This window comes from Neovison vison, chromosome 2 (assembly GCF_020171115.1).
Source record: "Neovison vison isolate M4711 chromosome 2, ASM_NN_V1, whole genome shotgun sequence".
NCBI classification, from domain to species: Eukaryota; Metazoa; Chordata; class Mammalia; order Carnivora; family Mustelidae; genus Neogale; species Neogale vison.
In genome coordinates this window covers 194,541,298-194,566,359 of record NC_058092.1, presented here as the reverse complement: position 1 = coordinate 194,566,359, position 25,062 = coordinate 194,541,298, and the positions used below count along the sequence as shown (strand labels likewise).

The window sequence follows — 25,062 nt, the reverse complement described above, 5'->3', positions numbered from 1 at the left end:
TTCCCATGGTACAGATTCTCCAGGAAGCAACGAAGAAGTTGTCAAGACATAAGGGTCTGCTTAATGTTACTTTTTTCATTTCATTGCACAGTATGGATCATATATAAAATTTTTATATAAAATTATATAATAAAATTATTTTATAAAATAAAATTATATATAATTTTGCATAAAAAGAGATGATTCGTTAGGAGCAAAATTTATACATTCAGTCAATGAGGAGCTAACTATGTGAGTCCTAGAATAATGGCTACAAATTTGTTTTTCTAGCCACTCTCAGTTTAAAACTGGATTTAGTCTTACCCCTCCATACTTCTCCACTCACTTGTGTTGATGAGGGATGAAAAACGGGTTATATTTGAGAATTTACAATCAAATCTTGCTTAATCAGATTTCTTGTTAATCTTATGGATACGTAAACACCTGTGCTATCACAAGGTTATAGATTCCTAGATTAAATACAGCAGTGACTACGGTAGCAGTTTCAGTTGAGGAATCACTGTATACTCAAGGAAGGCACCATCCCTTGGACAACGTTCAAACTGAACGCTTACATTCAGTAAATCAAATGAATAATCATAATTACTTTCCTTAAATGACAGAGTAAATGTGCCAAGCTTATTTAACACACACAATTTTTCCCCCTTATTTTTATATTTCACTTCCAACAAGGACTCCAATGAAAAAATTCAAGTGCAAAGAAAGACAGAGTGTGTGTAGAAGCTGTTAGAGTCTCATTAGGCCAGATGGTATCTATAAAAGGAAGAAACTTCCACGGAGACCTAAGAAGAATAACCAGACAAAATCACTCCAATGTTCTGTTGGAGAATCTGTCAGATAGAAAGAATGTGATGATTCTGGGATAAAACCAAAGGTTTTTCTCCCAGATTAATTAGTATGAAATTCATCTGCACAGGGAGCATTTTAGATACCATGAGATTTTCAAAGAATTTTAAAATTCACACACACACACACACACAAAGACTAAGAAAGAGTGTTGCTTCATATATGCTTTCTTTTTTTTTTTTTTAAAGATTTTATTTATTTATCAGAGAGAGAGAGGGAGAGAGAGCGAGCACAGGCAGACAGAATGGCAGGCAGAGGCAGAGGGAGAAGCAGGCTCCCTGCTGAGCAAGGAGCCCGATGTGGGACTCGAGCCCAGGACGCTGGGATCATGACCTGAGCCGAAGGCAGCTGCCCAACCAACTGAGCCACCCAGGCGTCCCCATATATGCTTTCTTAACAGCCTTTATTCTCATTTACAGCTTTGTCTGTCTGTAAGTCTGAGTTTCAGTGACAAAGAACTTTGGATTCTCACCATTAGGTGGATGGTTTTTGTCATATATATATTTTTTGAGATAACATTGGCTTTTTGCTAACCTTACAAGAAGCTTTGAAAATAACTTTTATTCATGACTGCTTGAAAAAATTAAAAAAAAAAAAAGAAAAATGAAATTTGGATATGGCCTTCTAATATCTGTGCCAAAAAGTCAAGAAGTAAAGAATCATCTTGGGTGTACAGGTAAAGAAATTTGACTGATAAAACTTTCTTTGAAAAACCTTCACTGAAGACCATGAATGATACCAGAAGCATTGCTGGTGTAGTTAATTTTGTTTTGGGGTTTTTTGTATGTGTGTTTTATTTATTTGTTTTTCTTGCAACTCTATTGCAATTTTACATTTCATTCATTCTAATCTACAAATAAGGTCACTGTGTTCTTTGCATGTGTGGGTAACAGATATATTTTTGAAATGCCTCCAATTTCATTCATTATACTTAGCGCAGTGGTAGGCTGGGTTTTTTTCCCAATCATTCCACCAACTTTAAAAACCTGGTCATAAAGGTGGAATTGACAAAACGCAAGGAGGAAAAGCCAGAGGTCTGCTTATTCTAGACTTAGGAAACTGTGGTGAGTTCTGAAGAGACAGGAAAGAAAATAAAGATAAATGAATGAATGAATAAATAAAAACAAACATATATATATATATATATATATATATATATATATATATGCTGTTCTGCTCTGAATTTTGTGGGTATACAAGAAACTAGGGCAAGCAAGATGGTCGTGAACAAAGCTCACTGCCTCCCTTTCTTTTCTTTATTCTACCTCCAATGATACTCTCACACACACAATATTCAAAACATTTAATAACTGGCATCAAAACTACTCAAAACAGACATAAGCCCATAGTGCTATAGAAGGGTGCTGGAGGCCGGCTGTGATGGCCACATAGCTTTTCAGACTAGTGGCTATTGACCCACCAGAATGGGAGTTCTTCAATACTGAACACCAGGACATGATGGTGCAGAATTTTAATGGTGAGTCTCGCACCTGAGACTTTCAGGAGCCCAAACCACGAAGTGAGAGCAAATGTAAGAAAATTCAACCAGAGTAGAAAAACTCAAGAATCCCAGGCCAGGAATACTCTTGTCCCTTAACAAGAAGCTCTAGAAGAAAGAAAACTTCTAGAAGGAAAAAGCCTTGCATCCGGGCAGTTTCCGTCTGGTGTGGTGGTAATGACACAGAAGCAGAGGCTACTAGGTCGGTCCAAGGAGTTTTCAGATTTTTGCTGTTATGTTATGTGCAATTCAAGAACTTTGTAGGAGGAGAATCAAGAAAAAGATCAGATCATTTATAGACAAAGTAAAGACTTAGCAGGTCACTGCACACCCAGTGAGTAATGTGAGCAGATTTGTAACCTTCTTGCACTTGAAAAATCTCCTTAATTCTCAGCCTCTCTCCCAAGTCTATAGTAACAAAAGGACAAGAGCAGCAGGAGATTGCTCCCTACATCATCATCCCTTTCATGCTGCTGGGTTAGTGTTTCTAAGCTTCCTGTGTTTATAATGTTCTAATCTCCTTAAACATAACAATAGAGCACCGATTAAAATGAAAACAGGGAATTATCTGCTGCCTCAAAAATGATCATGTAGATAATGTCCTTTTTTTTTTTTTTTAAGATTTTATTTATTTATTTGACCGACAGTGATCCCAAGCAGGCAGAGAGGCAGGCAGAGAGAGAGGAGGAAGCAGGCTCCCTGCTGAGCAGAGAGCCCGATGCGGGGCTTGATCCCAGGACCCTGGGACCATGACCCAAGCCGAAGGCAGAGGCTTTAACCCACTGAGCCACCCAGGCGCCCCTAGATAATGTCCTTTGAGTGTTCATGTTTTGAGTATTGTTGCTGTTTGTTTGTTACTTTGTTATTATTTAAGTTAGTTACATTCTCTACTTCTCCCTTTGAAATTAGATATAGCTAGAAACTTAATCTTTACCACTTTATACAGTTCTCAGGGAAATACAAAGTAAAACCACATAAGATAAAACCAAATCTCTACCAGACGAGAAGAAATCAAAAACACTGACAATACCATTTTTTGGTCACATGTTGGCACGTGTAAACTATGGGGAGGGGGCATTAGCTAGAGTATAAATCTGTACAATTACTTCAGAAAACAATTTAACATTATCTAAGAAAGGTGGATAAGCATTCTCTATGATCCAGGGATTCCATTCTAGTATTCTTCCTTGCCATAGAAAAAAAGGGAAAAAAATAATAAAAATGGAAACAAAACAAATATACCCTCATATATATCAATAAATTGTGCCCAGAATAATTCAAACACTGGAGCACTAAAAAGCAGTGAAAATGAAGAAATGCAACTGTTGTCATCGATATGAGTGAACTTCAAAATAAATAATATTGAAATCAAAAGACAAGGTGTCAAAGGAATGCACTCTAATTTTACTCATAAAAAAGTCAACAAGTGGGGCGCCTGGGTGGCTGAGTGGGTTAAGCCTCTGCCTTTGGCTCAGGTCATGATCTCAGGGTCGTTGGATCGAGTCCTGCATTGGACTCTCTGCTCAGCAGGGAGCCTGCTTCCTCCTCTCTCTCTCTGCCTGCCTCTCTGCCTACTTGTAATCTCTCTCTGTCAAATAAATAAATAAAACCTTTAAAAAAAGAAGTCAACAAGTCAAAATTATATACTTATTTCTTATACACACATATATGATAAAGCTAAACAGACAAGCAACAACAAAAAATTCTATCAAAATCCAGGCTGGAGTTGGTGAGAGAAGGATGCTATGAAGGAGGGGCAGACAAGAACTGCAATTGATTGGAAGGGTCCTTTTATTGTTTTTCTACTTATTTATATGATAAAGAGAGAACACAAACAGAGGGAGCAGTATGTAAAGGGGGAGGGGGTAGCAGGCTTCCTACTGAGCAGGGAGCCTGATGCAGGGTTGGATTCCAGGACTCTGGGATCTTGATCTGAGCCACAGGCAGACACTCAACCAACTGAGCCACCCAGTTGTCCCAGGTGGGTCCTTTAAAAGTAGACCTTAGATATTTGTCACCTTTGGTATTCTCCTTGAAACTATATATATGTGGCAAATATTCTCATGAATGTTTCACCAATCTCATTATAAGCTCAAATATAAAAAAGAAAGTAAAAAACAATAGTTAACTTCAGGCTAGCATGCATATACCAATACCCATACCTTGCTCTTTTAATTTTGATTTCTTAGAAATGTTATGGGAAAATTATCTGAAATAATTCACTGGAGAATGCAGCACACTAATCTAAGAGATGGGCTTTTTCTGATCTTAAAAATAAAAGAACTAGGGAGATATTAAAAGGCACAAACCTGCAACTAGAAGACAAGTAAGTTCTGGAGATCTAATACACTGGATTATAATTATAGTCAACAATACTGAATTACACACTTCAGAGTTGCTAAGCGATTAGATCTTAAATGTTCTCCCCACAAAATGAAATAGACAATTATCTGATGCGACAGAGGTGTGAACTAATAAAGCTATGGTGATAATCACAGTGCAAAATACAAATGTATCAACTCGACGCACTGTATATCCTTAAATTTATACAAAGTTATCGATCAGTTATATCTCAATTAAAAGCAAAAAAGTAAATATAACACTGTATATTAACTAGTGAGAATTAAAATAAAAACTTAAAAAAAAAAAAAAGACTACAGTTCCTAAAGTCACTTCCTTCTGAATGCGGCTGCTAGAACTCCTAGTAGTAGCTCAAGTATGAAAAGTTAAAGGCAATCTTTTCTTTCCCCCCCTTTAAACAGGGGGTTGAGTTAGACCTGAGAAAACTTTAGGTGACGGAACCCTGATAGGGTTTATTAGCCACAGTCCTCTCCCCCTTTGTTTATCTCCTATGGGGCAGAACAAGGACAGCCAAAGTCATGGGAAGGACTTATTCTGCCCTTTCTCTCCACTACTCTGGTGGTTATTAATAAATCCCCTGGTTCTTCCTGCTTCTTATTGACTGGTATTTCCTGAACTCTGAAAGAGAAATAAAATGGCCAGATTCTGTGCTATTTGGGCCCTACTCCTCCTCATCACATCTCTGTGGGACTGGTTCACCAGCCACACGCCTTCTTCAACTGGATCTTCATTTCCCAGACAGTGCCCAGTGGGGAGGAGGGCGTCAAGGAGAGAGGTTGCTTTGGATAGCATTCTTGTAAGAAGTTACATCTTTCATACAAAGAATATGTAGGCAAGAGTAAGAAAATAGGTCATTGATTTTAGATAATAAGCTGTTACACATGAGCCACCTCAGAAAACTGTGCACAAGTTAGAGATACAAAGCAGTAGTTTTCCTCTCTGGGATTTGTTGTGTTATTCTTGTTGATTTTGTTTACTTTGTTTTCTTTCTTTATAACAGAATGTAGGTTTGACCACTATATGTTTCCAAATGATTGGATTTCAGAAAATGCTTTACTTTGTATTCAGAATTTAGGTTAATCTTCCTCTGGTCACAAAAGAGTCAAATAGCCAGTGTTACATTTTGGCAGCAGGGTCTGGGTTTTGTAACACCCTAATGGGGCAGAGAATATTAGAATAAAGTCTTTGGAGTAAGTGAGAGTCAAGAGATTTCTATCACTCGTAGAATAAATATTTATTTTCTGTGTGTCCCAGCCCAGTTTGAGGTGTCAGGTGAACCAGCCCCCCTCCTTCCAGGAGGCTTCAATCTTTGCTCCAGGAGCTGAACACACCCTCCACCTAGAGCCAGTGCTGGGATGACTCGGGAGCAGAAACTGTCTCATAGAGTGGGGGAAAGCCCTGGCCTTAGGAGTTGAAGCCCTATCCAACATCCTAGATAAACTGGAGACTCTGCTTCTGTGCTACTTTCCCCCTACTTTCTCTTTATCTCTATATTTTCTTTGTTCTTCTCTGCTCTTTTCTGTGGCCAGGAAGCTGACTTTCTTAGGGTCCATTCCTGGGTTTCCTTGCACTCAGGCTTTAGTTGAATCTGGGAAATGACAGGCATCACAGAAAGACAGGAGGATGAGAAGATAGGAAAAGAAGCGACAGCAGGACTGTCTGGGTCAGTTTCATCCTACACCCTCTCTTCTGGCTCCCACTCTCAAGGATACCCTGGAGGATATCACCTTTTCTGCCTCTTGCTCCTTTCACTATAGTGATTACATCTCTTGTTGTCTTTTTTTTTTTTTTTTTTTTTAAAGAGAGAGAGCAAGCACAATGGTAAGGGTAAAGGGAGAGGGAGAATCTCAAGAGGAACCCCGAATGATGTGGAGCCTGACACAGGCTCCATCCCACCACCCAGATCATGACTTGAGCCCAAATCAAGAGTCAGATGGTTTACCAATTGAGCCACCCAAGCACACTTCTTGTTGCCTTTTTAAACTATACCCATACATGGGTAAATAACCTTTAGAAAGCCTTCTAAATAATCTTTAGAAAACCTTCCTAAAAACCCTATATGAGAATATCATCTGTTACCAGCCAAAACCTGGACTGGAAACACTATTGGTAGAAGGCGTGGTAGGAATAGCCTTCTGGCTGCATGTGTGAGCAGAGATTGTCTACACTGCACCAGCACGGCCCCTCCCTCATCATGAAAACAATGATGAAACAAGTCTGCTCTGGATGCTCAATCCGGTGATGGAGGGAAACACATATGTAACTGGAATGCTATCTGATGAGTGCTCTGAGAGGTATGTACAGAGAATGATGGAAGTCAGGGACTGACCCTGCTAAAACTGAAAGGGGGCTGGAGCAATGAAAAATCTAACTGAACATGATATACATGTGCTGAGGCTTGAACATTGAGTTGGAATTCACTACAGAAATGATGGGTTGCTGGATCTAAGTGCTTGGTAATCAGGGTAGAGAGGCTACTGCAGGGAAAATAAACCATGTCTGCAAGAAAACAAGGGCCAGGAGGCCTGGAGAAATGAGGTCTATAGGAGGAAAAGCAAAATCACAACAGAGAATTGGTTAGGACAGAGATTAGGGAGTATGCAAGGATATGACCCAAAGGAGCAGCCAGGGCCTCTAGTTCTCTAGTTCAAGCTGAGGACATTTGTTCTATTGGCCCCTTGTAATAATTACTCAGCAAGGAATTAAATAATCCGACATGCATTTTAAAATGTAACTCTGTGGCAGAGGCTGACGACCCCATTACCCTGGTCACCAGGGTAGCATCTCAGTATCTTTCCTCTCCCCTAGTACCTCTCTGGGGCCTTGCGCCTCACCAACAGCAAGGATGACAATTAGCTGGTATATGCCATAAGGGCTCTTGGAATGTTCATGGCCAGCCTCCACTATAATTTGTTGTGGCATCTATTCTGATTGGCTTGGGTCCATGTCTTACCCTGGTAAAATGTCTTTATAGGACTCCTCTTCTAGGCTGAAATTATGGCTGGGATTGCTGAAAGGGGGTCCTCTAGTAAGGTAACTTACAACAGGAAAAAAAAATGGACCTAGATGCTTTTCCTATCATAATTATTTCAAAATATTCTAAGAAGCCATCACTCTTCACAGTGGAAAATCTTCGGATTTTCTTGTCATTTATTGCATAGTGGAGGTATGATAAGAAAAAAAAAAAAAACTAGTTAGAAGGTGACACCAAGCAGAAGAGTGATAAATGGGAACTTGTCATAAGGGAGACAAAGGAGCTGGAGGAGTCTGGGGCATAAGAATAATGAGTTTGGGGCAAGGAATATTCAGCCAGAGCCACCTATTGGAAACACTGCGAGGGGAAATAGAAAACCTATGGGCCTGGAGCTTAAAAGGGAGGAGAAAATAGAGACATGTCTTTAAATAGAGATTTTTTAGATGTCGTCAGAAACAAGGTAGAGAATTAACTTGTCAGTCAATGAGATCACCAGGAAAACTGGGTCACCCTAGAAAACAAAGAATAATGGAACACATGAAAAACTCTTCATTTGAAAGCTGGCCCAAGGGGAGACTCACAGAGAAGAAGACTGAGAAGGAAAAGTCATCAAGAGAGCACCCTGGAATGGGTCATCCTTAGGGTGAACGTTGTCCCGGTTTGCCTGGACGAGCTCTGGCTTCCGCCTACCATCCCAGCATCCTAACTGGTTCAGCACTTGACCTCGATGAAAGTGTTCAATCTGAACAATAAAATCTATGGACGAATTTCAATGAGGAGAAAATTGGAGGACAGAGTGGTCAAGAGCGCTACACATAGGTCTGTGTGAACCTTCCAGCCTACCCACCTTTGGAGACCCTACACTTCTCATCTTCCTAAGAAGTACTCCTTGCTGGGAACCTCAAACAATTTCCTTGGGACTCATTCCCAGTAGTTTTTTTTTTTTTTTTTTTTTAATATTTTGTTTATTTATTTGACAGAGAGAGAGAGATATCACAAGTAGGCAGAGAGGCAGGCAGAGAAAGGGGAAAAGTGGGGAGCCCGACGCAAGGCTGGATCCCAGGACCCTGAGACCATGACCTGAGCTGAAGGCAGAGGCTTAACCCACTGAGCCACCCAGGTGCCCTCCCCAGTAGTTTTTAATTATCTTGCATACTGACTGGTTCTTCATGGTCATCAAGTCTATTTGGATAGTTAGCGTTTCACTGTTGATGCTTGCTTTCAGAGTTTTAATTTTATGACAGCTGTTCTGGGGTGCTGCTGTTTTAGTGCCCATCATTATATTCCCTTACTAGCCTTCACTTTTAAGATGCCTGATAGCTTTGGTGTCAACAAGTTAAAATTAAGTTGATCAGGGAAGAGTTATAAATCTGTCATATCTGATCTACTTTAAGTCCCCATAACTAACAGCCAGTCTGAGATTTTGATCTTTATGCTATGTATGAAAATAATGCAGCCCATCCTGGGTTGGCAGTTTGTACCATGTTAACATTTTAATTGACTCTGAATGAACAGTACATTCCCACTGGTTTTAGGGAAATATTGATTTCTTGTGGGAAAATACTCAAACTACTAAATGCACATGAAACCCCATAGGAACCCAATTTAAACCTTAAAACATTTAATTACAAAGTCTTCTGCTTAACTGGTTTGCAAAATAACCTTGTTGAGAAACTATTTCATTAGAGAAATGTTATTGGATAGGCAAAGTACTACAATTTGACGATGTTTTCTCTTGTAAAATCCTTTATCACTATCTGAGTCGCCCCTATCATACTTTGTATTTTATTTTTTTTTTTCCATCAGCAGATGGGCAGAAAAACACTCTCAGAAAAACCACCACTGCTTTATGTATCTTCCCTCTCCTTTCATCAGAGGGTTCCTTTCTGCATAGAGAAGAACACATAAGGAACATGCCAGAAGCCTAATCCCAAATACTGTGCCTGAGGCCACTGCATGTGTTAGCCTGGCTCAGTGGTATCTGGGGGCACAGAAGACCCCAGGGAAAGATCCTAGCTAAAAAAGCCAGTGGGCCCCCCATCCCATTCTCTGGGCTAGCAACGTATTTGATAGTTTAGTAGCATAAGAGGCAGCAACCACAAAACCATGCCAGCTGGGGCTGTGTAACCTGGGCTTCATTGTAGCATTCTTCTAGCCAACAAGGCATGGGCATCCCACACATATTCCTTCCAGAACTGGAGGCTGCACCTGCACCCATCTCGTTTGACTAGAGAACTGACACTCCTTCTTTCCTTCTCAGAACAAGACTTTGATTTCCAGAACCTGCTACTCAAGGCCAAGTCTGGCCATACCATCCTTTCCCCCAAGTCCCTTCCCTCCTTTTATTGTACTGTTCTAAATCAACCCATGCCCAGATCGTACCAGCTCCATCCAGCTCCCTCAGACCTCGCACTTTGTCCTATTAACCCCATGACAGGAGAAGAAATCTCCTTATTACCAAATTAGCTGTATAAATCTAAGAAGGGTGGGACCAACTTAATCCCTTTCCCCCACCAGCTGTCAGGGCCCAGCATGGCTTGAAATCATTACACAAGGTTTTATGACAGCACATTGTTCCCTTTTATTCTCTTTTCTCTGTAATAGGCTTGGGACAGCATTGTTCTGAACACAATTTCCACCTCACGATTACATTCTGACACGAACAGCAGTCCTAACGGTATATCTTAACTGTACTGCTGTGTGTAACTTTACTGATAATCCCACAAAGGCAGTAAAACTGGTCAAGAGACAGCAGCCCCTGAGATGCTGGGTGAAAGCCCTGGGACAGGATCTCAGCTTGAATCAAGAAAATCACTTCACTGGGAGCAGACATTATTCAGTCAGGTAAATTATCACATACAATGTGAGCTTTACCTAAGAATTTATTTATGTGAATAACTTGTTTATTCTGGGTACATTTTCTGTTTTACAGAGTAACAGGATACAATGTCATTACAGATCACATTGTCAAATCTGTCCCGGAAACATGTAAATTCCATGAAACCCTGTGTGTGTGTTGCGGGGAGGGGGTCTCCAGAGTTGATGTCTTTAGAAGACACAGAATTGATAGATATCCTGGTTCAAAACAGAAAGACAAGACCCAAGAGAAGGAAAGGCGGGAAGCAGCGGGGGTGGGGGGGTGGGAGGCAAAGAAAGAGAATAAAACCTAATCAGAGACAGAAAAGACCCATGTAGCAGCATTTTATATTTCTCTGAAAACCAAGAGGTCACTTCTTTGCAAAAACAGCAATCAATTATTGTGTCAGTTAAGGTTCTGTGATTGCAGGCCGCAAAACCTGTGAAAATGGAGCTTAGTGGAAGGAATGAAAGAAAAAAATTGGACTCTCTGAAAAGAGATCAAGGCGGCGCTGGGATATGGGTTGTGAAATTTCTCACACAGTCTCTCAAGGATACTCCAGTTGGATACATGAACATCAACCACTAAATGTCCTTGAGGTATTCTTAAGAATAAAACTGAATAAAATTGAAGGGAGTGTGGGCTGTCCCAGCTTGAGTTTCCTACCTACACCTTAGTCACAGAATATAGAGCATTCAGTGTTTCTAGCAATGCCCCAGAGTGAGATGTGGGGAAGAATCCTAGAGATAGCAAAATCAGGCCGTGCCTCCCCACAGCTGCCATGTTGTGTGCAAGCACTGCACCGTGCTTCAGATATCACACTGTGGTCCTCTCCTTCCGCCAGCCTTACCAGGTAGGTAGTAGTATCCTAATACCATGGCTAAGGAAATAGAGGACCGGGGAGATTGATGGACTTGCACAAAGTTAACATCTCGTCAGTGGTAGAGCCCAGACTAGATCTTGGCATGGCTTCTGGTAAGCCATCTAATAAGATCGCTTGCCTTGAATTTCCTGTTTTCCAATTTGAGAGGAAAATAAAGCTCAATGAGTTTTCTATTCAAGGCTGATGTTCAGGTCACATGCACATTATAGTAATACTAGCTGTTGAAATATTGAAATACTTCCCAACCAGTTGGTAAAGAGCTACAGACTCTCTAGATGCCAGACGACCATCACGCTGGCCTTCTGGCCCTCTCCTTGAGTCCTCAAACCTTCCCATTATCCAACAACTAAAGAGTTAATGCCTGACATTCCAGAGGACTGCTAGGATTCTGCCACTGAGTTATGGCTGGCATCCTGTCTGATTAGTTGCATTCAGTTTCATACAAAAATATTTTTTAATTTCACCAGTTTCTACTTAAGTCTCAGTAAAGAAGATAGCAAGTCTTGAAGCGCCTGGGTGGCTCAGTGGGTTAAAGCCTCTGCCTTCGGCTCGGGTCGTGATCCCAGGGTCCTGGGATCGAGCCCCGAATTGGGCTCTCTGCTCAGCAGGGAGCCTGCTTCTTCCTCCCTCTCTCTCTACCTGCCTCTCTGCCTACTTATGATCTCTATCTGTCAAATAAAATAAATAAAATCTTTAAAAAAAAAAAAAAAAGAAGATAGCAAGTCTTTAAATAATGGGGTCTACTTTAGATTCCAAAATTATCTGAGAAATATTTGAAATATAAATAGCTAAGTCATCCTTTTCAAGACGGTCTTAAATAAAATAAAACAAAACAAAACAAAACAAAAACCTAATAAAAGCAATTTACCTCTTGGCCAGCAAAGTCTGTGCCTCACTGAATTTTCCATTTTGGTGCCCTGTTTTACTTAGCATTCTCCCTAATTTATTAGAAAGATTAACCTAGTGGGAATGTGTGTCTTTGCTATAGTTATGAAGGGGGAAAAAAAAAGAAGTGTGATGCATGGTGGGGTAGAATTATCCTTTACTCATTAGCCAGGCTCCAAGAGAGTCTCTGAGAGCCACTCACCAAGAAAACCATAAATCACAGGCAAGAGTTATCCCAGAGGACTCTGAGATACTGTACTTTGTTATCTCTCCATACATGATGGTGCTTACTTTGTATTCCAACTCTACTTTTCCACATTATAATACTTTCATTTAAATGCAGATTTTGTTATTCTGCTTAACATCATCAGTCTATCAGACAAACACCTGTGGGGAAATAGAAATTAACCTATCTCTAAACATTAGTGGGAAGCACTAAGCTTGCCACAATTACCAATTTGCCCTCAGGGTCACCTTTTTTTACCTCTCTTACATTAAGAATCCTGTTCAGAATTGCACTATCATTCCTTGCCTTCCAAAGTGCTGTCCCTCTCATTAATGGGACAACTTTGGCTATAGCACAGCATGGGGCACTCATCCATAAACCTAGGAAAAAGTGTCACACTGGGGAAAGTGCCACTGACAGATGTGCTGTTATCAGCGTGGTACATCACAATGCATCCACTGCTCTGTCTGGAAGGCTGTGGGATGGCTCTTCACAAGAACATTCAGACTGAGAACCCAAGCAGAACAGTAAGAGCCTCATTAGAAGGCATCTGACTGGTCATTCATGGAGGGCACAGAGGGGTGGAAATTAGCCTTCCAAGAAAAGTGAACCCAGGAATCCCACCATAAGAGCTTATAACAGTGTCATAGAAAGGGCTGAGGACATCAGAACTAACATTAATAAGTAGCAGCCCTGTGTACTAGAAGGAATATTTCAGTCCATACTTACCAGCAAATTGGGAAGTAGGGATGACACTTTCACCATTTAACAGAGCAGGTTCAGAGCTTACATTACACACAGCTATTGGCCATGCTGTCTAAACTATGTCCCACCACATTAGTTAAAAAGCAAGAAGTGTCTGACAATACACCAAAGCCTGGCCACATGCAAAGGAGCAGTACTGCTATATCAGAACTGAGTATTCAGAGTGACGTTGCACAAGCCCCAGAAATTGAGATCTCAAGTTTTTAGTACTAGGTTTGGTACAGTATCTTTCCTGAGCCCTCAGACCAGGGTTAAGTATATTTTGTGGCCCCTAGAGTATCCCATGGTCTTCTGCCATACACTCAACATTATTAAAATGCCTGGAAATTGCTTTTTTGAGCAGACTAAGGTCCTCATGAAAACTACCGCTGTAATGTTTTGTTTACCAGAGTCCCCACACTTATTCCACTGGATGACACTCAATAATATATATCGAATGAGTAGTCAATCCCCAACTCAGTCCATGGCTAAGGGAAACAGACATCCTCATATGAATATCTTTGTCAGATGAATGTATCTCCATCAGTAGGGGCACATACATCAGATATTATAGTTCCCTAGAACTGGCTTCTCCTCCTTACTCGTTGGGCTCTGAGTCCAAGTTGCACAACAAAGCACTTGATTATTTTTAAGATGTCCAACCCCAGTTTTCTGCAGAGCCAAGTGTGCAGATCAGCTGCTATAAATGCCTTCTCTCCTTGGCAGTTTCATTTGTCAACCAAAAATCAGCACTGGCATCTTAATCATTCATTTGCCTTTTAGGAATTTAAAAATTATGAGCTAGTTCCCTAGAATTTGAGTGCAGTCACCTGATAACACATGCTGGGCCTCTAAGACAAAGAACCAGACTTGGAAAAGTAGTGACCTACTATAGTATCATATATTGAGAGATTAGCCGTGTTCTTACAATGGCTTTGCTCTCACATGATGTATAAGCACACTTTGGTTCATTCTAAGAAGAAATGAGAATATATCTAGAAAGTTAGAGGCAAAACTTAACTAGAAATTTTATAGAACTTTCAGGGAAAGAGGAGCAGTTGATGGTTTTGTGAGAAAATACAGACAGTCTTAGTAGTTGGAGAGCTTGGTCCCACCTATAGGCTTCTTTATTAAAATACTCATAGGTCTTCTTAAGATCAGTGGATTTATCAACCCTCCTTCAAAAGCGTACTACCTTACACTACAAACTCCCTTCTCTCCAAAGAATCTACTGACTAGACTTTCTTAAGACCTCTAAGCTAAAGGTTATGTGGTTATGTGAGTGTACAGGACTTGCTCTTTCATTATCCATAATGGTCATGACTCCAAAACGAATCTCTCCTCATCCTCTCTGAAAGTTCATAACTCTCTTTACAGGAGGAACCATTTACACAGTTTACACATTTCAATCATTCCTTCTCTTCTGCCTCACTCAGATATAACTAGTGGTATCATTTTCAAAAGCAGTCAGGAGGTACAGAATACTGATGTACCCTGATTATTCCTATGCTTTCTTCTAGTAGAAATGGATAAGTTTCAAAATGAAATGGTTATCACCAATGAGATAAGTAGCACCTTTGAACAACTCCAGTTACACCTTTCTAATCATTTAGTCATATATTCCTCACAACATATCAGGAAAATCAAATTGGAAGACAAAAGAATGCAAATCCCGGAATAGAATTACATTTTAGATAGTTTGGATATTTAAGGTATGTCTATTTCACAGACTATGACAAGAATTGTCAGATTTAGAGGATCCAAAAAGAAATCCCAGGGGAAAGCAGTGTCTTTGCAGACAGTTATATAATAAATGCAATTCATTAAGTTTTATACATTACAAAGTCATTTCAAAATTATCTTATTAAATGGCACACTATTTGTGTAAAGTTAGGTAGGACTGATATTACTGCCACATTGAATACTTGAAGAAACTGAGGCACAAAGAAATATGTCCACATTCTCACAAAGTAGCTGACTGGGGATTCAGAGTCAGGTTTCCAACTTTGATTCTAGTGTTCTTGACAAAACATAGAAATCTAATGACCTTTTATTAGAAAGTTTTCATTGAAGTATCACAAAGAACATGTATTTATTATACAAATCAATGCACATTAGCCAACCTGTCTTTATTAAGGTATCTAGCACTAGAGGGTATAAGAAGAGGGAAAGTACTTTATGCCTGCCATAAAGCCCTTTACAATTTAGCCAAGGGACAACACAAACACCAAGAGAATCTGGAAAGCTGTGCCACTCTACTGATTTGTTCCTAAGTCTGGAATTGTCAGAGCAAGTGAAGGACACTGCTGACCAGAACAGGATCATGCAAGACTGCCTACAAGGCACCAACCCTTAGTATATGAGAAACAGAATTACACAGTAAGCTCACAACCCAGACTTTTGGATAAAATAGATAAAATAAAAATAGATTAAAATAAAATAGAATAGATAAAATAGAAAAATAAAATGGAGGAAAGCAACCAAATCTATGTCAACTCTTGCCAAGGTATTTTTTGATGTATCCTGTCTCCCCAGATCATTCAAATGGAATATCTCTCCTCTGCCTATCATTTCAGATAGTGGATCTCTTCAGATTTCATTCATCCATGTCTTCAGCCAGTCCTTTGTCAATCATTTATTGATCACTTGTCATGTACAGGATGCTCTTTGGAACGTAATGAACATAGCAGTGAAGGAAAGAGATACAATCCCTGACCTCATCAAGTTTACAGTTTGATGGGGGAACATAGAAAATATACAAATGAAAAATTAGATGAGCAGGATAAAAGGAATAATAGCTACAGAGTAAAATAAAGCAGAAAATAGTACTAGGGAGTCCCATTTTGGTGGCTGGGAAATATACATTTCTTAAAATGTAATCAAGGAAGTTTTGGTAAAAACTCAACATTAGAGTGAAGATCTGAATGAAGAAATAGAGCAAAAGGTGCTGCTTTCTAGGAAAATGATCCTTCAAGTAGATGAAACAGCAAAGACTCTAGGGTAAGGGCATCCCTGGAATATTGAAGAGATGGCAAGGCAGACAAAGTTCTGGCATGGAGTGAAGGAGGGGGATTGTAAGAAGACAGAAGAGAAAGCACTAGGGGGTGGAGGTGGGGGGACACTGCAGGTCATAAAAGGCCCTCATGTGCTTTGAAAGGACATTAGCTTTTAACTTCGGTAAAATGTGGAGTCCCAGAGGTATCTGAGCAGGGAGTCAAGTGGTCTGGTAAGTTTTGCAAGATTTACCCTTGTTGCTGTGCTGACAATATGTTAAAGAAAACAAAGGGAGAAGCAGCAAGGCCGCAGCTGGAGATGCATGAGCAGTCCAGGCAAGAGATGATGGCTTGATCCCTTGATCCCTGCTCTGCTTCTTGCTCCACATTGCTTGAATGGTCTCACCCATTCCGACTTGTTCCTTTGCACATCATTCATGTCCTAATCACTTCCAGGTCTGTCTCTAACTTGGACCCCTCTTGTTAGCTCCACATATTTTATAATAACCGAGAAACAAGCCCCTCTTTCTGGATGCCCTATAGCTACCCCCAAGCCACAGTATGTTGATATTAAACTCCTTAATTTCTCACCTTAGTAAATTGGGAACACTTTATTTCTCATCTTAGCTAATGACATCACACACTCAACGTCTACCTATAAGTCTAAATCATACTTCATTCTTACGGAAAAATGGAAATATGGAAAATATAGAAAATTAACCATTTGCCTGTACCTTCAAACCTGGCACAACCCTACTATTCTTACTGCTGTCATCCCAGTTCAGCACATCCTCATATTTTTCCAGAGGTACATACGTAATAAGGTCATTAACAACTCTTCATAGGTTATGGATTCACTTACAGACACAGACACAAAAGTTTAGCTGAGCCCCACCAAAGACCCAGTTATTCCTACCGCAGACAGCAGAGTCACTATTTGTAACAGACACATGCTCGTTCTACTGTTCTCTCCTTATTGCCAAGAGACATGCATTCTAAAGACCCACTGAAAGGATTTTAGCAGATTAGATGCAAATTAGAGTGTTATCTTCTGTTTGTATGAATAATGCACTATACTGGATCAAGGGCAACAATTAAAAATGCTGAAATAATTCAAGCTGAAAAAAAAAAGTGAGCATTAAGTACAAGCATTGATGGTAACACTGAGAGAAATGCATAGATTCAATGAGAATTAAAGGAATAGGTTCAGGTGGACTGGCCAAGGACAGGCTGATAAAGAAAGATGTTGAGCAAAAACAAGATGTAAAGATGATTTCTGGTTTTTAGGTTTATATGCTTAGTGTGGCTCATTTATTTCCCAGATTATTGCAACTTTTACTAGGGCCAATGAGCATGAAATGTACCCTAGGAGGACAGTGGGAGTTTATCTGCAAGACTTCAGAGTGGTGGTCATTCTAAAGTAGAGACTTCAGGTCTTGAGTTGGGGGATAAGAGAGAACATACCACACCCCTCCCTATTCTCTTCCACGTTCCAGTTTGTTCCCCTCCTCTCTATGTGCCCCGCTGTTCTGCAAGTTACCCTTCTCTTAGAGAATACCAGCACTTAGGTCCTATACTGACATTTTGGTAACTTACTTACGCATAGTTTTCAGGGCCATTTGTTTCATACTGTATACTTCTTATAACATACTGTATACTTCTTGAGATCAAAGAGCTTCCTGCAGATGTTTTCTATCCTTCATTCTATTTAATCATCATAAGCACCCTGGGAGTCACAAATTCCCAGCTAGGAAAGCTGAGACTCTGCTTATATATCATGGAGGGAGACTTTACTTGCAGGCTTGTGAGACACCCAAAACCTACATTTCTGTCTCATATGTAATCTTAGAGGTAGAACAAGTTTAAACAAACAGTCATGGATGGGCTTATTACTCATAAGTGTTCAATAAATATTTCATATAAAAAAATAAATAAATATTTCATATATATGTCATTTGATTTACAAACTCATATAACTTCCTGGAATCTAAGGAAACAGAAGGAACAGGGATCTTCTGGATTCTCCTATTTCGTGTTTAGAGAACACTGAAGAATCCATTTATATTTAAGAAAATGATGCTACTACAAAGAAATCAAATCATATTATTTCTAAAAATCATCTGTAGAATGATAAGCCTTAAATAGCAAGGCAAGGTCAAGAACATGTGAAGAAATGAAGGAACAGATTGCTAATTACCATTTTTATTATCTTCTAGGAAAGAAAGGAAGGTTTGTCTGTAATTGCTTTAGTAGGCAGTCATAGCAAATGAACCTGAAAAATGCAATATTCCTTCTCCAGAATTGTTCATTGTCTCAATTTCCCCTTTGAAAGTATCAGCCAAGCCACTTTTTAACTGTTTGTAAAAACAAAATCAAACAGTTACGGCTCAGCATGGGAGGGGGTTCATAATGCTGGCTCTCTGCCTCAAGCAGAATGGGATTTGCCCAAGAAAAGCATGATACTCTAGTTGAATTCAACACTCTTGCTGCATGACTACTGTGAGAGGAACATATTCATGTGTTATTTCACTTAATCATCATTAGGTCAGGCCCTTCTCCTTCTTGGGACAACTTTGTTCCTGTCCCCTCACTGCAGGAGAATCACTAGTATCTACTGCCTCTTGCATTTCAAGTTGTCTTTTGTTTCTGCCGATCACCATATTCCCAACTCTGCTGGGCAAGGGTTTGCTTTCATCATACATTCCTGTGGATGTCCTAGAGCCTCTTCCAGAGTCCTCATGTCCAAACTGATTTGTACTCCATGAATTGGACTACCTCCACGTTATGGTATAATATTTTATGAACTTTTTGCACCTTAACGTCCTAAAGGGTTTTAACTGAACATTGTTCTTAACTTATTGCTCATGTCCTTCTTGTTCTGAAGAATCCACACAGTGCCTTACAGATACCTGGGCTGAAACAACTCCGTGTGAGAGGCCACAAGCAATTCTCTAAATGATTCTTCTTCATTGAGAGTAAAAGCTTGATCCTGAGCCAAACCTATGTGAGTGACTCTGCCCCCCTGGTAACTCCCACACCCTTTTCATCTCAGCTATTTGTCAATCCAGATAAGTCTATCTTCCAGCTATGAGAGAATCACTGAATTGAGAAGGAGAAGGGCATCCTTTAAAGTCAAAGAAGCCATGCACCCAGCAGTGGCAAATTCTCACTACAACAACCCTCCCAAGTGGCCATTTGGCTTCTGATGAAGACCCACAATGATGGTTACAAGATGGTGTTTCTTTATTTGGGGCTAAAACATGCCTCTTAACTTTCACATACTCCCCCTGCCCATGCATTCATACCAAAGATGCAGTGCAGTGAAAGATGTTTTCTCTTTTTTTCTCAAGTCTCGTTAGTGCTACACTATGAGGGTTATGTCACCAGAAGAAAAATCAACACAAAGTGAGAAAAAGAATCACTCTTACTCATTTTACTTAAATAAGGGGATTTTTAAAATATGTTCTGTTCTGTGTGTGCACCACATCAAAATGGTAAGCATAGTAAAGTACTAAGCTCCAATAAAATTATTGACTTTTGTTTTATTTGTTTATCTATGTATTTTGTCCTTTAAGAATGAGGAAGAAAAGGGGTGCCTGGGTGGCTCAGTAGGTTAAGCGTCTGCCTTCAGCTCAGGTCATGATCCCAGGGTCCTGGGATCCAGCCCCACATCTGGCTCCCTGGTCAGAAGGCCTACTTCTCCCTCTCCCTCTCCTGCTGCTTGTGTTCCCTCTCTCGTTGTGTCTCTCTCTGTTAAATAAATAAAATCTTAAAAAAAAAAAAAAAGAATGAGGAAGAAGAAAAAGATAACTTAAAAATGATATGCAAAATCTGAGGGCAAGAAGGGGACATTCAGCATGAATTTTATGTTAACTAACTGCCCCAGGCAACATTCACAAGATAGATTTGAGAGTCATTCAACAGAATGAGAAAAAAGCGTAGTGGTTTTGGGGAGAATAACTAGTAGTCATTCCCAATCTGCTAGCAGGTCCAGTGTCAGAGATCCAGCAATCTTTAGCTATAGAGTCTGAGAAAAAAATCACAAAGTTTATTTAGCAGCATCTTTCATAAGTTTAGATTTTAAATGTGAAAATCAATGCATCCCATTTGGTATGCTATTTGGCACCATGTACTAAAAAGACTTAAAAACAAAAGCAACAACAAAAAAGATTCAAACTGTAGGAGTCCTTAATTCTGCTTTTGGGAATTTATCCTAAGAACATAATCTGAAATAGAGAAATAGCTTATGCAGAAAATACTCATGGCAGTGTCTGTTTCATGGGAAACATTTAGCATTAATCTAAATATCCAGTAATTGGAGGGAAGGCTAAGTAAACTTCGTTATTTGGTGTTTTGCAGAATGTAAACATCTACAAAAAAGTTATTTACAATGAGGTGATGCTAGCATAGGGATATGTAAAAAGAATGAAACAAGATAAAAATATATGGACAGCACACTTTCAAATACATAAAATAAATAGCTATAAAGATAAAGACTGGGGGGAATAAGCAATCATGCCAGTGGAGAGTGCCAGGAAATGGGCGATTGTTTTGTAATTTTTTTCCTTTTTTTCCAAAGTGAATACAAATAACTTTTAAATAGGAAGGGAAGGATACCTTACATTAAAAAAAAAAAAAAAAAAAAAAAAGCTGACTCCTTCAGAAATAGAATATCATCTCACATCCAAAGCAGCTGTGCAGATTACAGTGGTGTTATTACCAGGTTTATGAAATATGAATGCTGACCTTGTCTCCTTGCCTCTACTGACATTGAATAGTGTTTATTGGAGGCCAATTACTTTTTCTCTCCGCTTTAATTCTTCTCTAGTTTTATCACTTACTACTACTCTGCAAGCCTAAAATTATTTGGCCAACTCTGTCTCCTTAAAGTAATATTTTCTTCTTTAGTCTCAGATTAGTTCTGAATATATCACAAGAATTGTTTGCATAATGCTAATGCCAACGTTTTGCCCACAAGGGTGTCTTATCAGAAAGACCACATCTGAGTCTATATTCTAGGCAGCTCTCAAACTCCTTTATGAAATTAAATAAATGTTCATTCTAATGAACAAGGAAACTAAAATCTCATCAATTATCATTTGAAGCCTTCAAAATAGCCTTGCTTTCTCTAGGCAAGAACTCACTGAGCATGTTTTTATCCTCAAATCTCTCCAAGGATGCAAAACTCTGGCACTTTGCATCTTTTCCTCTGGGCTGACACACCAAAATAGACAAGAGGAGACACAGCTGGCCAGATAGGGCCATTGGTAGATTCACCAGAAAGTTGATGAAATGTAAGTATTCGCCCCCCACTTGCTTGGGTTCCATGAAGACCCTTTTTTATGCTTTGAATTTGTAATTTTGTAGAAACCCTTAAGTTGAATGAGATACATATCCCACAAAATTTAGATTAACCACTGGACATGGCCAACTTTCCCAGATTCCTTTAACAGCACTTGGGAAGCGACACCAATCCCTGATTCTTTTGACGTTGACTTTTGAGACATGAGCCCTGGCTGGGCAAATGGAAGTGGAGAATAGAGGGGAGAGAAGAGCAGGAGTGAAATGGCAGTAAAGGGATATGAAACAGACAGAGATCAAGTATGACAAAATGCTCTTTGTTGACCCTCAAGAATTGAGATTAAAATCAGGTCCTGGTCTTTTATCAACAGAGAAAACCTAATCCTTGTGACTTATTATGACAGCAAGAGGGTGAATTCAGAGACCATAGAAGGAATGGTTTGGGGACTATAAACGTTCAAAGCTCAGTTTAAGAAAGAAAAGGGTATTAGCCCTTCTCTGTGTCTGCTATGCTTAAAATCGCCAATTCTAAGTGGCCAAGATCTCAGATGAGTATGTTATTTTGGATCCCACAAAACACAACTCATAAAATTTCCATTTCAGAAAATGGTGGAGAGGACTTACAGTTTCACTTTAATAGTGGTCACTCCAGAAACACTGATAATTAACAAAGGGACTTAACAAGCTAGTTCAATTCCTTCATTTACAGATGGAAAATGGAGTTTAGGAAGAAGTGGTATACCTGGGGTAATGGATTTATTGGCAAAGCAGGGTTATCAGTGCTTTTCCCATATGTGCATTTCCAGACACACACATCTTTGCATATTGGATAATACTTTTTTTAAAAGAAAAATCAATTTTCTGACATACTAAGGAAAAAATAAAAGTATGTTCATGTTATCTGACTTTGTCACACATGAGTGCACATACCCATGCATCATAGTGGAAGAAAACTGTAAGTATATTTTATTACACATCCTAGTACTTCAAAACCCCATAATCAGAATTTTGAAAAGAAAACCTATATTTGGATTTTCTTACATATCTTTGTTCTCATTTAATTATCTGAAAATTGTGCAAAGAAGGTAGAATTTGGCAGAAGACACAACTAATTTTCTTCTCTATTTAGAAATATAATTCAGATGCTTTCTCCAATCCCCACCCATCACCTGGAAATGCACTTAGCATTTTATTCTGAGGACTGTGCTTGAGTTCAAAGAATGCTAAAATCACAGTAACCCGATACCATGGGTGACACCTAATTAATCCACAACCATTTTTTTGTTTTTGTTTTTTTGTGGGTTTTTTTTTTTTTTTTTTGGTGGGGATAGAGTTACCATTGTCTGAAACTGAATACAGAACTCAATATAGTTTTAACCTGGTCCCGGGATCAAATGTATAAAAGGGATCAATTATATATGTGAAATAGCAAGGTGGAACTTGATACTTAACTTTTGGGAAATTACTGACTTTTCTAAACTGCAATAAATGCTATCCTCAAACAAATGTCCTTCTGCAAACACTTACCAATATTTGCATATACTTTCAGAGTTTTACTGGGTTAAATCAAAAGACCAAGGTTCATAGTTCATCTGTCCAATGTGAACTGATAAGATTCACTTCCTGTTTACAAACTCTGTCATGATGAGGCTCAACAATGTCTAAGATAATTTCTAGCTTCACAATGTTCTCAGTTTCTATGAGCTTACTATCCAGTCTGTACTGCAGAAATAAATTTATATAAGCACCCTGAGCCCTGTGAGAAATTCAAATTTAAGGTTTCTCAGAGGTTCACAGTGACATTACTAATTACATTGATGATTTTTTTTTTAATCGCCGCCGATTGTTACTTCATTTTCACTTAATGGAAGAAAGAATTATCCTGACAGGACAGAGAATATTCCTAAGATGGTTACTTAGTTGAGTATGGTTCTGCATGAGATTGAAACCATCTAGCAGAAAATTAAATTAACGTTTGCCAAGAAATTAAGATAAAATGTGAAGATCACCATGTAAAGCTATTTGTCATCCTGGAAAGAATGGATGATCCATGTCAACCTTCAAACTCAGCTCCATGAGCAATTGGAAATTATCAAGAGTTTTAGAAGTGATGGACAAATGGAGTTTGATACGGGTAAATGCCAGTCAGTTCAGAGAGTAAAAGGACAACTGACTGTGACAGATAGATTCACTGTCCATGAAGATCAAATTATTGAAATACGGTGTTCCAAAAATCCTAGAAGAGCTAGGCTTTGCTGTCATAAGAAGATTAATCTCAGGGCAATTAGATGTAACTCAAAGAAAATACTTAAGAATGACTGATTCTTCTGATAGCTCATGATTTTAAATTCCCTTTATTTTCTTAACCAAAGCAGAGAGAGCAAAGATAGTCATCAGATGACATTTAAGAGAAAGAAGAAAGCTCCTGACCTTGCAGAAGAAAAGGCAAAGGATATTCTTCCATTTACTATGGCACACAAGCAAAAGCTGACTCAGGGCCTTGCCTGGAGTTGATCCCTGATCAGCCCCATGAACTGGCAACAAAGATCGATAACACTGATGACTTATACGCAGGCTGAAATATATTTGTATAAACCTATTAGTAATAAGGAGGAAATAAGACTCTAGTTAGATAGCTATGATTACATGTATCTACAAACAATAGGAAAAAATGATTGCACACTTAGATACTTCAGAGGAAAATCCCAAGTTTCTGCAAAGGTCTAAGACCGTGTAAAAAGTTCTACCATACATCATTCACTCATTCAACAAGTATTTTCTGAGGACCTACTATGTCTCATACACCATTCTAGGTGCTTGCAATATGCACATGGGAAAGGAACAAATGTCTACCCTTGTGGAACTTACATGCTAGAGAAAAAATCAGACAATAAACAATGACTGTGCTAAATAAATAAATTATCTAGTATGTAAGAAGATAATATATCCTACGAAAAAAAATTTTTTTCAAGAATTCAAAATAGGACAGCAGGTTCAGGAGCAATGAATGAGGTCCCAGGTAGCTTGTAGTATTAAATATATATGTAGGGTATAGATATATAGGTTATATATATATTTAGGGTATATATATATATATATAGGTTATATATATAGGGTAAGGATCACTGAGAGTGTTAAATAGGAGCAAAGACTTAAATGGGATGAGGTAGTTAGTAAAGCTGCCATCTGGGGAAAGAGCAATGAGTCAGAGGGAACATCTAGAGCCTATAGTTGGAATGTGGTAGTATGACTATAGTAGGAAGAGCACAGGAAGAGGAAGAGAGAGGGGATCAGAGGTAGACCACTGTAAATGCTTCAACTCTTTGAAGTTAAAGTGAAATGAAGTAAAATTGAGTGAAATGATAAGCTGGATTTCCTGCATGGCAGTGACAAGGTTTGAATTATGTTTTGATCATTTTTGGCTGCCATATTGAAAATAGACTATAGATGACCAAAGTCTGGACTAGGGAAACTTGTTTAAATCTTCATTTTAT

At 39.1% G+C, this 25,062-nt stretch overlaps 1 protein-coding gene across 13 annotated transcripts in view; it reads right to left on the bottom strand.

Moving 5' to 3' along the window:
* NRG3 (neuregulin 3) overlaps positions 1-25,062 on the bottom strand; it is a 1,054,218-nt gene that overhangs the window by 450,222 nt on the left and 578,934 nt on the right. The window lies entirely within an intron of this gene.